The sequence below is a fragment of the Rana temporaria genome, chromosome 1 (genome assembly GCF_905171775.1).
Source record: "Rana temporaria chromosome 1, aRanTem1.1, whole genome shotgun sequence".
Taxonomy (NCBI): Eukaryota; Metazoa; Chordata; class Amphibia; order Anura; family Ranidae; genus Rana; species Rana temporaria.
The window spans coordinates 55,238,848-55,251,985 of NC_053489.1; positions in this window are offsets into that span (position 1 = coordinate 55,238,848).

Consider the following 13,138-nt stretch of genomic DNA (forward strand, 5'->3'; position numbering starts at 1 on the left):
AACAACCATTTAATGGGACGCTCTCAACTGTTATGGAAGTAACTACAATGTGTTTTCCTGTTATTTTCTAGTGCTTTTAATTTTTAAATAAAGACAAATATTTTGTTTAATGAATGGAATGTTGTAATACAAGGTATTTTTTATTTTTGTAGGATACTTTTGAACCTATTTAAAGCTATTCTGTGTCATGTATGCAACCAATGTAAAAAAAATATATATGCATACACACATTATATATATATATATATATATATATATATATATATATAATACACAGTGGGGATCGAAAGTCTGGGCACCCCAGGTAAAAATGTGTATTAATGTGCATAACGAAGCCAAGGAAAGATGGAAAAATCTCCAAAAGGCATCAAATTACAGATTAGACATTCTTATAATATGTAAAAAAAAAGTTAGATTTTATTTCCATCATTTACACTTTCAAAATTACAGAAAAAAGTACAGAAAAAATGGTGTCTGCAAAAGTTTGGGCACCCTGCAGAATTTATAGCATGCACTGCCCCCTTTGCAAATCTGAGACCTGCCAGTGTCATGGATTGTTCTCAATCATCGTCTGGGAAGACCGGGTGATGTCAATCTCAAAGGTTTTAAATGCCCAGACTTATCTGACCTTGCCCCAACAATCAGCACCATGGGTTCCTCTAAGCAGTTGTCTAGAAAACTGAAACTGAAAATAGTTGACGCTCACAAAGCTGGAGAAGGCTATAAGAAGATAGCAAAGCGTTTTCAGATGTCAATATCCTCTGTTCGGAATGTAATTAAGAAATGGCAGTCATCAGGAACAGTGGAAGTTAAAGCAAGATCTGGAAGACCAAGAAAAATATCAGACCGAACAGCTCGCAGGATTGTGAGAAAAGCAATTCAAAACCCACGTTTGACTGCACGATCCCTCCAGAAAGATCTGGCAGACACTGGAGTTGTGGTACACTATTCCACTATAAAGAGATACTTGTACAAATATGGTCTTCATGGAAGAGTCATCAGAAGAAAACCTCTTCTACGTCCTCACCACAAAAATCAGCGTTTGAACTTTGCAAATGAACATATAGACAAGCCTGATGCATTTTGGAAACAAGTTCTGTGGACCAATGAGGTTAAAATAGAACTTTTTGGCAGGAATGAGCAAAGGTACGTTTGGAGAAGAAAGGGCACAGAATTTAATGAAAAGAACCTCTGTCCAACTGTTAAGCATGGGGGTGGATCAATCATGCTTTGGGGTTGTATTGCAGCCAGTGGCCCAGGGAACATTTCACGAGTAGAAGGAAAAATGGATTCAATAACATTTCAGAAAATTTTGGATGGTAACTTGATGCCATCTGTGAAAAAGCTGAAGTTAAAGAGAGGTTGGCTTCTACAAATGGATAATGATCCTAAACACACCTCAAAATCCATGGGGGATTACATCAAGAGGCGTAAACTGAAGGTTTTGCCATGGCCTTCACAATCTCCTGACCTCAACATAATTGAAAATCTATGGATAGACCTTAAAAGAGCAGTGCGTGACAGACATCCCAGAAATCTCAAAGAACTGGAAGACTTTTGTAAGGAAGAATGGGCAAAGATACCTCAAACAAGAATTGAAATACTCTTGGCTGGCTACAAAAAGCGTTTACAAGCTGTGATACTTGCCAAAGGGGGCAGTACTAGATATTAACTCTGCAGGGTGCCCAAACCTTTGCAGACGCTATTTTTTTTTTCTGTAATTTTAAAAAGGGTAAATTATGGAAATAAAATCTAACTTTTTTTGACATATTATAAGAATGTCTAATCTGTAATTTGATGCCTTTGAGATTTTTCCATCTTTCCTTGGCTTATGTACATTAATACAAATTTTTACCTGGGGTGCCCAAACTTTCGATCCCCACTGTGTATATATATATATATATATGATTTTCATGCTGCACTTTTCATAAGTAATGAAAGTTAAGTAACAAAGATGGGCATTTGGAATGTTGCTTAGTGCCCAGGACCTACTACAAGTCCAAGTGACCTATTCTTGGGCACAGAAGGACGTAACCACTTGCCTACCAGGCCAATCCTGACACTTCTCTCCTACATGTAAAAATCATATTTTTTTTGCTAAAAAATTACAAAGAACCCCCAAACATTATTATTATTATTTTTTTTATTTTTTTTAGCAGAGACCCTAGGGAATAAAATGACGGTTGTTGCAACTTTTTATCTCGCACAGTATTTGCGTAGCAATTTTGCAAACACGTTTTTTTGGGGGGAAATTAAAAAAACAAAAACAGTAAAGTTATGCCACGTACACACGATCGGAAATTTCGAAAAGAAATCCGTAATGTTTAAACGTGTGTTGCATACACACGGTCACACAAATCTTGTCGGATATTCCGACCGTCAAGAACGCGGTGAGGTACAAAAACGTACGACGGCACTATTAAAGGGAATTTCAATACCAGTCATGTTAATAGAAGTTTTGTGAGAGACGATTCGCGCTTTTCAGTCTTCATGCTTTTCATTTCGTTACAGCGTGATGAATGTGCTATCTCCATTACGAACGCTAGTTTTACCAGACCAATCGCTTTCCGTCTCGTACTTGATTCTGAGACGGAATTTCCGATAGGAATTTTTTCCGTCAAAAAAATTGAGAACCTGCTCTTAATCTTTTGTTGGCGGAAATTGCGACAGCAAAAGTCCGATGGAGCCTACAAATTTCTGACCAAAAGCTCACATCGCACTTTTCTTGTTGGAATTTCCGATCGTGTGTACATGGCATTAGCCCACTTTTTTCTTGCATAATGTGAAAAATTATGTTACGCCGAGTAAATAGATACCCAACATGTCATGCTTTAAAATTGCACATGCTCGAGGAATGGCACCAAACTTCGGTACTTGAAAACTCCCATAGGTGACACCTTCATTTTTTTTACAGGTTAGTGCTAGAATTATTGCTTTCACTCTAAAGCCTCATACACACGATCAGACTTCCATTAGACAAATCCATGTCTGAAGGGCGTTGGCCGTGAACTTGTTCTGCATGTACAGCCAACATTCATGAAAATACATGTTTTTTCTGCTGTTTAGCGCCACCCTTTGGGCAGCTTCTGCTAATGTTGTCCGATGGTTAGCATTGGTTCAAAGCATGTGTGTTTGTACATCAGATTTTAGTTGGACATACTTGTGTACACACGATCAGATAATCAGACTAGAGAAAGGGATATCACCGCTCGAGGCAGGTCAAACAAAGGTAAAAGCCTCTCCTCCAGATTAGCCCCAGGTGCTGGCAATACATGTAACAATGTAAATGGGAAGAAATTCTGGACAGCCGCACTCCAAAAATAGTTGCTAAGCACTGTTTGTTAGTGTGAAACGCGTCAGATCTTCTGTCCGTTCTGATCTGCTGTGACATGTATTTTTTAATCCATTTTTTGAATAAAGGCAAAAACTTTTTTTGCAGTGCGGCTGTCAAAAATTTCTTCCCATTCTGATAATCCGACGTAACAGATTTATTGCCCAACAGTTGGTGAGCGTGAACAGCCAACTTTTGTTGTCATTAATTCAGCCAACATTTGTCTGATGGAGCATACACACGGTCGGATTATCCGACACAACGCGTCCATCAGACAATTATGACCATCATTTTTTTTTATTGTTCATTTTACTTTTATTTTCTAGTTTGATGCTTTCTTTAAAAAAAAAATGTGATCACTTTTATTTCTATTACAAGGAATGTAAACATCCCTTGTAATAGGAATAAGCATGACAGGTCCCCTTTACAGTGAGATTTGGGGACAATAAGACCTCACATCTGACCTCTAGGCTGGGAAGCCTGAAATAATATAAAACATTTTGAATGCAGAGGCCAGGTGTGATATCATAACATCGCGCCCGGCCTCCGAACGATCATAGAGACTCCAGAGACCATCTGGTCCACCAGAAATCTCTATGGTCACCATCTGGGGCTGGCAGATCCCTTCTCCTGCTCACCAATGGCAGGGGTGAGTCGGTAGAAGCACTGGAGGATGGCAGGAGGGGGGATGTCCTTTCCTGCTGCCCGTAAGAACAATCAAGCGGCTGACCAGCTGCTATGATTGTTCTTATTATGTAGGGAATCGCCGGCGCTAAAAGAAGATATATGAATGATGCCTGTAGCTGCTAGCATCATTTACATATCACTGCTCAAACCCGACAATGTCATATGACGTGCGGTGGGCAGTAAGCGGTTAAAGTGTAATTTCACCTTTACAGAAAAATCTGGAAGGTGAACTTACACACGTCACAGGTGCCCCGCCTTGCCCCCCCCGGTCCTGCTGACCTGCACCGCCGCTATATCCGGTTCTAAGCCCCGGTATGTCCGCGTCAAGAGCCCGGGGCTTAGAAATCCTCTCTCCTTCCTCAGGTCTTCTCCGTAGCTGACAGGACGGCTATGCGGCTGCTGATTGGTCAGCGCCACCCATGTAACGGCACTGACCAATTTGAAGGCTTCAAACATGCCTCCTCATGGGGGACGTTTTGGACATTCAGCAGAAAGTTTTTCTAAGCCCTGGGCTACTGGCAGGGCCGTCTTTAAGGCAGGACAAAAGGGGCAGCTGCCCTGGGCCCTGTCATTGTTGTGGGGCCCAAAGCAAAAAAGGAAGGTGGGTTTGTGTCTGTAGTCTGAAAGTATGTGTTAAAGAAGTGTCTAATCTGTAGAAAGTTGTGAATCTCTGTGATGGGGATTTGATATTTAGATTTTAAAGAGGAGAAGGGAATGAAGTTATTGTTTTCTAGAAAGTTGAATAGGGAAGTCTGATTATTACTGATCCACCAAGAAAAGTCTCCCAAGCCCTTGGTGTATTTATGAAATTTCGGGTCACCAATGAAGGATGCATGTGGGGGAGATTTAGTGATGAGATGGTATTTTCCACTGTATAATTTCCATAATTGGTATGATTGTGACACTATATGGTTAAGGGATTCTATAGAGTGATTAGGAATTGTATTTCCCCAAAGGATGCCGGAAATAGAATAGGGAAGGATCGAATCTCTCTCGAATGCTACCAATGGAAGATTAGGGTTGGGAATGTGCCATTGTGCCATTGGAGACCATCTGGCGGCTAGGTAGTATAGCCACAAATCTGGGAGGCCTAAACCCCCATTTTGATGGGATTTAAATAAAACAGACCTGGAAAGACGAAGGTGTGAGTCTGCCCAAATGTATTTATGAATATCAGACTGGAATTTTGTAATCAGAATTGATTCTAATTGGGAGCGCACAAAACATATAAAGAAGTTTCGGCTGGTTCTTCTTTTTAAGGGCTTTGTTTGTTGACCTTTCTTTTAATAAAAATGAGCAAACAAAAATAGGTTTCCCTCACAGGGCATTCAGCTAGGGTACCACTTTTAAGACCGAGTACAAGTACCGATACTTTTTTTCAAGTACTCGCCGATACCGATTAACAATATTTTTTTTTAATCTCATGTGACAGTGGTATGTGTCAGTAGTTTTTTTTTTTTTTTACTTTTTTTTTGCTTTTTACAATTTTTTATTTTTTACAATGTTATATTTTTTTTAAAGGGGAAGGGGGGAATGGACAGTGTCAGTGTGTTTTTATTTTATTTTTTACAATTTTTTTTTATTATTTATTGCAATTTTTTTTTATCAGCCCTGTTGGTGGGCTTTGGTGGGATATCAGGGGTCTTAACAGACCTCTGACATTTCCCCTTTGAGACAGAGAAAGGGACACAGATTCCCCAGTCCCTTTCTCAGCAGCCTCCGCTGCACTGAAAATGAATTGGAGAGACGATAGCAGCTCCTCTCCTTTCATTAACTGAAACATTGTAAACACAGTTCTGAACAGTAAGGAGCTAGATTTACCGGGTCCCACGTCCGCTCTCCATCCTGACAGATCGAGGGGGTGGAGGAGGAGAACAGCGGCACGGAGGGGGAGAAGAGAGGGGGACACGGAGCAGCACAAAGGGGGATGCGGAGGAGAAGAGAGGGGTACAACAGCACGGAGGGGGACACAGAGCAGCACAGAGGGGGGACACGGAGCAGCACGGAGGGAGAACACGGAGCGGCACGGAGGGGGGACACGGAGCAGCACGGAGGGGGACACGGAGGAGAAGAGAGGGGTACAGCAGAACTTGGATGATTTCGAACCTGCTTTTTAGTGCAAATTCAGGAGCATTATGAAAGACATCTGTGCGGGTTTATGCACAGGTGTCTATTGAAATCACCCCACCCTGAAGTCGCCAAAAGTAGCGCAGGAATGGTGCCTTTGCCGACAATAGGCTGCAATTAAATCGCCTTGATGTGAACGGGGGCTTAATCAGACTTTCATACCTAATGGTTTATGTATCTACAAAGTAGCTCCAGGGGTACTTCGATTAGACTCAAGGGGTACTCCTGCAGATTAGATAAGTGTTAAACATTCAAAAATTATGCGTTAAAAAATCGAAATAAATCTAAATTTGATAAAAAAAAAACGAACTGAATTAGTTATTTTGTAATTGGAGACATTGCTTTAAAAGCATAGATACATGCAGGCGGCACAGACAATAAATATACACTCTGTAGCCTCCCTGGCGGTATGATTATGTCAGATTTTTGATTCTCAAAGTGATACATTGTTTTTGCATAGAAATTTGGCATTTTATATTGTAGGAATAACACACTTAAATCTGTCCAAACAAGAGTCTAGTAGACATCCCGGGTATGATAAAGTTTGAAACACAAAATCATAAATAATATAATAAATAACTATAAATAATAATAATATAATAATAATAAAAAAAAATTCCCCATGGTTCACTATGGCTCAATTCTGCAAGTGATTCTAATTTACTATCGCTGTTTTCTAGCTGGTCTAAAACTACATTTGACGTAAAGGGACATTTTTTGTTTGCCATGGACAATCAAGTTTCCAGGCAGAAAAACTGTATATATAATAAAAAAACTGCATGCAGGACACTGGGCAAAGCACTAGGGACAAAAGGGAGGTGAAATAATTTCATACAGTAATGTAATCTGTAAGATTACAGTCTACTGTATGTGTTATGTTTTTTACACTTTTTGAATTTGCCGCCGGGCTCCGCCCCCATGCGTCATGACGCTCACAGGGAACAGAGCCCGCCACACAGGGCTTCGGGTGGATGATCCGGCAGGGGACACAGCGGGGGGGGGGGGGGGCTTTGGGTTGGACAATGCAATCCTGAATGTGGCTGATTTAGCCGCAAGCCAAACTCGGGCATGCCACCAGGAGGGTTAAAGCATATGCAAAGCCAAAACTTTCTTTTTTTAGAAAGATTCAATTAAACTTAAAGTGGAATTCCTGTCTACCACTGTTCTTAAAAATGTCCCCTCCAGCCTCCTGCTACCTGTCCTGCCTAACCTATGTAAAAAAAAAAAGCTGCATACTTACCTTTTTTCAGTCTGCTCCGGTCTGGTCGCATGATCCCGCAGCTTCCCTGTGTCAATAAGCAGCAGCAGGGAAGAGGAGAGAGCTCTGGCAATGGCTGGGCTAGGGGAGTCTATGGGGGGACAGATTTTAAGCCAATGTTTTAAGCCGTTGTCAATTGCTTGCTGACAAAGGGGAGATGGAGCTGTGGGATCATGTGACCGTACCAGAGCGGACTGAAAAAAGGTAAGTATACAGTTCTTCGTTTTACATAGGGTAGGTAGGATAGGTAGCAGCAGGGGGACGGGGGAGTTTTCAGAATAGTTAATGTTAGGCAGGAATTCCACTTTAAAACCCCTGGGGGTTTTTGCTACTCGTAAGATACAAGTCAGATATCAGGCATCACCTGCAACAACAACAAAAAAAAAAAATTGGTGAAATACTCCCAATAGGAAATCACGTCTAAAGGGATGCAGACCCTGCCACTTTCCCTCAATAGAGCCCTGCAGGTGCAGCAGCTAGATGATTATTCTGAAACCACTCTCATTGGATTCACTTACTACATGGAAACAGACAAACACAAGTGATTTCTTCAGAATAACAAAAGGTAGGAATCTGCAACAAAGTTGGTAAAAAATCTCAGCAATGTACATAGATCACCCAGAGGGGAATGTTTTTTTTCTCAACATAAGTTGAGGTACACTTTAATTTTCCAAAAAAAAATAATATTTACAAGGTTCAGAACCAAACATACCATGGTAACATAGTTCCAACAAAATTCAAAGAGGTAGCCGAAATGACAATGCACAAAAAACATCTAAAACCTTGGATGTTTTTTTTCGACGGAATTCCGCTCAAGCTTGGCTTGCATACACACGGTCACACAAAAGTTCTCGGAACTTTCACCTGTCAAGAACGCGGTGACATACAACACTACGACGAGCCAAGAAAATTAAGTTCAATGCTTCCGAGCACGCGTCCGATTTTTGCGCGTGAGAATTGCTACAGACGATCAGATTTTCCAAAAGGAATTTTTTCCGTCTGAAAATTTGAGAACCTACTCTCAATCTTTTGTTGGAGTAAATTCCGACAGCAAAAGTCCGATGGAGCATACACACGGTCAGAATCACGGCTCACATCAAACTTTTTGCTGTCGGAATTTCTCATTGTGTATATGGGGCATAAGAATCTTTCGACACATCATACAAGTCAGTCACATAGCTTCCCGTAATAGGGTGGGTAGAGATGTCTGGCGGTTGGAAAAGCAAGCTTACTAATAGCACAGAAACCGACAAGCAGGTAATAACAAAATACATCCATTTGGAACAGTACACAGCTGTTCGCTAAATTAGACCCAAGGTATAGTGGTCGGCTGGTGTTGATTTTTTTTTGGGGGGGGGTGGCAAAACCCATTCAGGAATAGTAAGCCAGTCACCTAGGCTATAAGAAGATTGCCAAGACCCTGAAACTGAGCTGCAGCACGGTGGCCAAGACCATACAGCGGTTTAACAGGACAGGTTCCACTCAGAACAGGCCTCGCCATGGTCGAACAAATAAGTTGAGTGCACGTGCTCAGCATCATATCCAGAGGTTGTCTTTGGGATATAGATGTATGAGGGCTGCCAGCATTGCTGCAGAGGTTGAAGGGGTGGGGGGTCAGTCTGTCAGTGTTCAGACCATACGCCGCACACTGCATCAAATTGGTCTGCGTGGCTGTCGTCCCAGAAGAAGGCCTGTTCTAAAGATGATGTACAAGAAAGCCAAACAGTTTGCTGAAGACAAGCAGACTGAGGCTATGAATTACTGGAACCATGTTCTGTGGTCTGATGAGATCAAGATAAACTTATTTGGTTCAGATGGTGTCAAGCGTGTGGGGGAAACCAGGTGAGAAGTACAAAGACAAGTGTGTCTTGCCTACAGTCAAGCATGGTGGGGGAGTGTCATGGTCTGAGGCTGCATGAGTGCTGCCGGCACTGGGGAGCTACAGTTCATTGAGGGAACCATGAATGCCAACATGTACTGTGACATACTGAAGCAGAGCATGACCCCTGCCTTCGGAGACTGAACCACAGGGCAGTATTCCAACATGATAACGACCCCAAAAAGACCTCCAAGACGACCACTTCCTTGCTAAAGAAGCTGAGGGTAAAGGTGATGGACTGGCCAAGCATGTCTCCAGACCTAAACCCTATTGAGCATCTGTGGGGCATCCTCAAATGAAAGGTGGAGGAGTGCAAGGTCTTTAACACCCACCAGCTCCACCAGTGATATCGTCATGGAGTGGGAGAGGACTTCAGTGGCAACCTGTAAAGCTCTGGAAAATAATGGTGACCACACAAAATATTGACACTTTGGTCCCAATTTGGACATTTCCACGTAGGGGTGTACTCACTTTTGCTGAAAGGTTTAGACATTAATGGCTGTGTGTTCAGTTATTTTTAGGGGACAGCAAATTTACACTGTTATACAAACTGTACACTCACTACTTTACATTGTAGCAAAGTGTCATTTCTTCAGTGTTGTCACATGAAAAGATATAATAAAATATTTACAAAAATGTGAGGGGTGTACTCACTTTTGTGAGATACTGTAAATAATGAATGAATAGAGAACTCTGCGCTATAGTAATAAAAATATAAATATATTAAAGAAGCTGCTCCCCTAAAGTGGTGTGATAACAACTTTGGCAATGTGGAGGGGTGTATAATAATAAGGGGGCGCTAATAGTAAGTGATAAATGCATTCCAACAATATATTAACTATAAGGTCAACAATATAATAGCGATTTAAAGTGCAAGTGCTTATATAATGACAACATCAAAAAAATAGGTGCAAACAGGTCCAAAAAATGCATCATTGGTCACTAAATGATAAGCATTGGTAAGTCCATGCATCAAATGGTTGAATTGAGAGTAGACACCATCACCACGGAACAGATATCAAACTGGCGACACCCGGTGAAAGATAGAGGTAAGTGCCTACTTACCAGACCACCATGACCCTTCGTATGAAAAAAGGATCAGGTGGAGCTTTAGTACAGTTGGTGGCCTAAGGTCTGTACTGGTACCTGGATGGGACTGGCCAGGAATGGACTCCAATAGGAGAAATTATCATGGATAGAATGAAGAAAAAAGCGCCAAATAGCCACTTACTTGTGCAAGTGCTGAGACCTTGGCACTAAGGAATCAAGCGTATTGCAGCTAGATGTGACGTGGAGCACCAGCTGCACTGTGTCTCACTCTCGTGGGTAGGTGTAGCTTCCGTTCCACCGCCCCTCTGTGCCAAATCTGGAAGTGGCTGAACGTGACCAGGAATGCCTCGACGTACGTTTCATCTATTGATGTCGTCAGTAAATCATGCTTGTTATACTCAATGTGGAACCTAAGGGGTTAATCTTGTGCATTGTGTAAAAAGGCTGTTTAATCATGTTTTCTCTGATCCTGCCTTCTTCCACAGTTCCCTATCCATCTGCCTTGGAGGCACTCTGCACATGCTCAGTTTGGTGTGTATTGCTAGAGAGATTTTAATTAGTTCATTTTTTTTGGGAAGGTTCATGTGATCAGCACAGGGCCAGGGGTCATGCATCCCTGTAGGACAGTCCGAGAATAATGAAATTTCCTCCTCCAAGCTTTAATTAGACAATGATATAAGCAGAGCTTTTATTCTCAGAAAATAGGTGCAGGAACTCAACCACGACCCCATTCAGATTTCAGAAACAGTAGAAGGGTCTTAAAGGGGCATTAAATACCAGGATTGCATTACATACAGAATGCAGAGTTTAGGGGGTTACATACAGAGTTCAGAGCTGTCACTTGTAATCACAGAAACCAGACTTCTGTGATTACAAGTGATTGTGGTGAGCAGGCACCAAAGGGTCTGAGCCAGAGGTGGTGGAACTCAGTTCCCCCAAGTTCCCCCTGAAAAAAAGCCCTGGATATAAGTCACAAAAATGCTATACTGCTGATGAAAAAAGGTATTAGGCCATTTAAATTTACTAAAATAATTAAATTTCCATGTTCTGTGTACTGCGGGAAACCAGATATAGTGAATGCAGGGCTCATGCCGCATACACATGATCATTTTTCGCGATGTGAAAAATTAATTTGTTTTTAATGTAATTAAAAACGATTGTGTGTGGGCTCCAGAGCATTTTTGCAACGTTAAAAATGGGCATTAAAAATTTAGAACATGCTCTAAATTTTCGCGTCGTTTTTAACTTCGTAAAAAATGGTCGTGTGTAGGCTTTAACGACGTGAAAATAATGCGCATGCTCAGAAGCAAGTTATGAGACGGGAGCGCTCGTTCTGGTAAAACTACCGTTCATAATGGAGATAGCAATGGAAATAGCAAAAAAAAGCGCAAATCAGCAAAATCAGCCCCAAGGGTGGCGCCATCCGAATGGAACTTCCCCTTTATAGTGTTGTACGTCATGGCGCTTTGCTAGAGCATTTTTTTTTCACGATCGTGTGTAGGCAAGGCAGGCTTAACAATAATCGGGTTGAAAAAAAATTAGTTTTTTCTAGACCATTAAAAATGGTCGTGTGTATGCGGCATGAGGGTTTAGTAACAATTTAACACAAGTACATGCAATATATTTTCCTATCTACCGTATTTATCGGCATATAACACGCACCCTAACTTTAAAAGGGAAGTTTCAGGAAAAAAAAACTCCCACAGCCCCCTGCGTATAACACACAGGCACAGTTTACCCTATATTTTCAGGGTAAAAAAGTGAGTGTTATACGCCAATAAATACAGTAATTATAATGCTAGCAGTATAAGGATTACATATAATTAATGTTGATTAAGAGAATTTAGTTCCACTTTGATGTATTTCATTTAGTGTACCGTATTTTCCGGCGTATAAGACGACTCGGCGTATAAGACGACCCCCTAATTTTCCAGCCAAAATGTTGGTTTTGGGATATACTCACCGTATAAGACTACCCCCTTTCCTACTAGTCATGCCTCGCCTCACTGTGCCACCATTACATGCCAGACTATGCCACTACATGCCAGACTGTGCCCCATTACATGCCAGACTGTGCCCCATTACATGCCAGACTGTGCCCCATTAATTGCCAGACTGTGCCCCATTACATGACCAGACTGTGCCCCATTACATGACCAGACTGTGCCCCATTACATGACCAGACCGTGCCCCATTACATGACCAGACCTGCCTCATTACATGACCAGACCTGCCCTATTACATGACCAGACTGTGCCCCATTACATGCCAGACCTGCCCCATTACATGCCAGACCTGCCCCATTACATGACCAGACTGTGCCCCATTACATGCCAGACCTGCCCCATTACATGACCAGACCTGCCCCATTACATGACCAGACTGTGCCCCATTACATGACCAGACCTGCCCCATTACATGACCAGACTGTGCCCCATTACATGCCAGACCTGCCCCATTACATGACCAGACCTGCCCCATTACATGACCAGACCGTGCCCCATTACATGACCAGACCTGCCCCATTACATGACCAGACTGTGCCCTTACCTTATCCCATGCGAATCGCGGCCGTGTAACCTAACATCTTACCTTACCAGAATCGCAGCCGTAAGATTTTTCAAAAGCCGCGCCTCCGACGTCTTCTGTTCCGTGATAGGCGGAACATTCAGCTTCCCAGGAGGCACTGTGTTCAGTGTTCGCCTATCATGGAGGCCCTCTCGTCCGAGGACGAGAGGCCCTCCATGATAGGCGCACACTGAACACAGTGCCTCCTGGGAAGCTGATTGTTTCCGCCTATCACGGA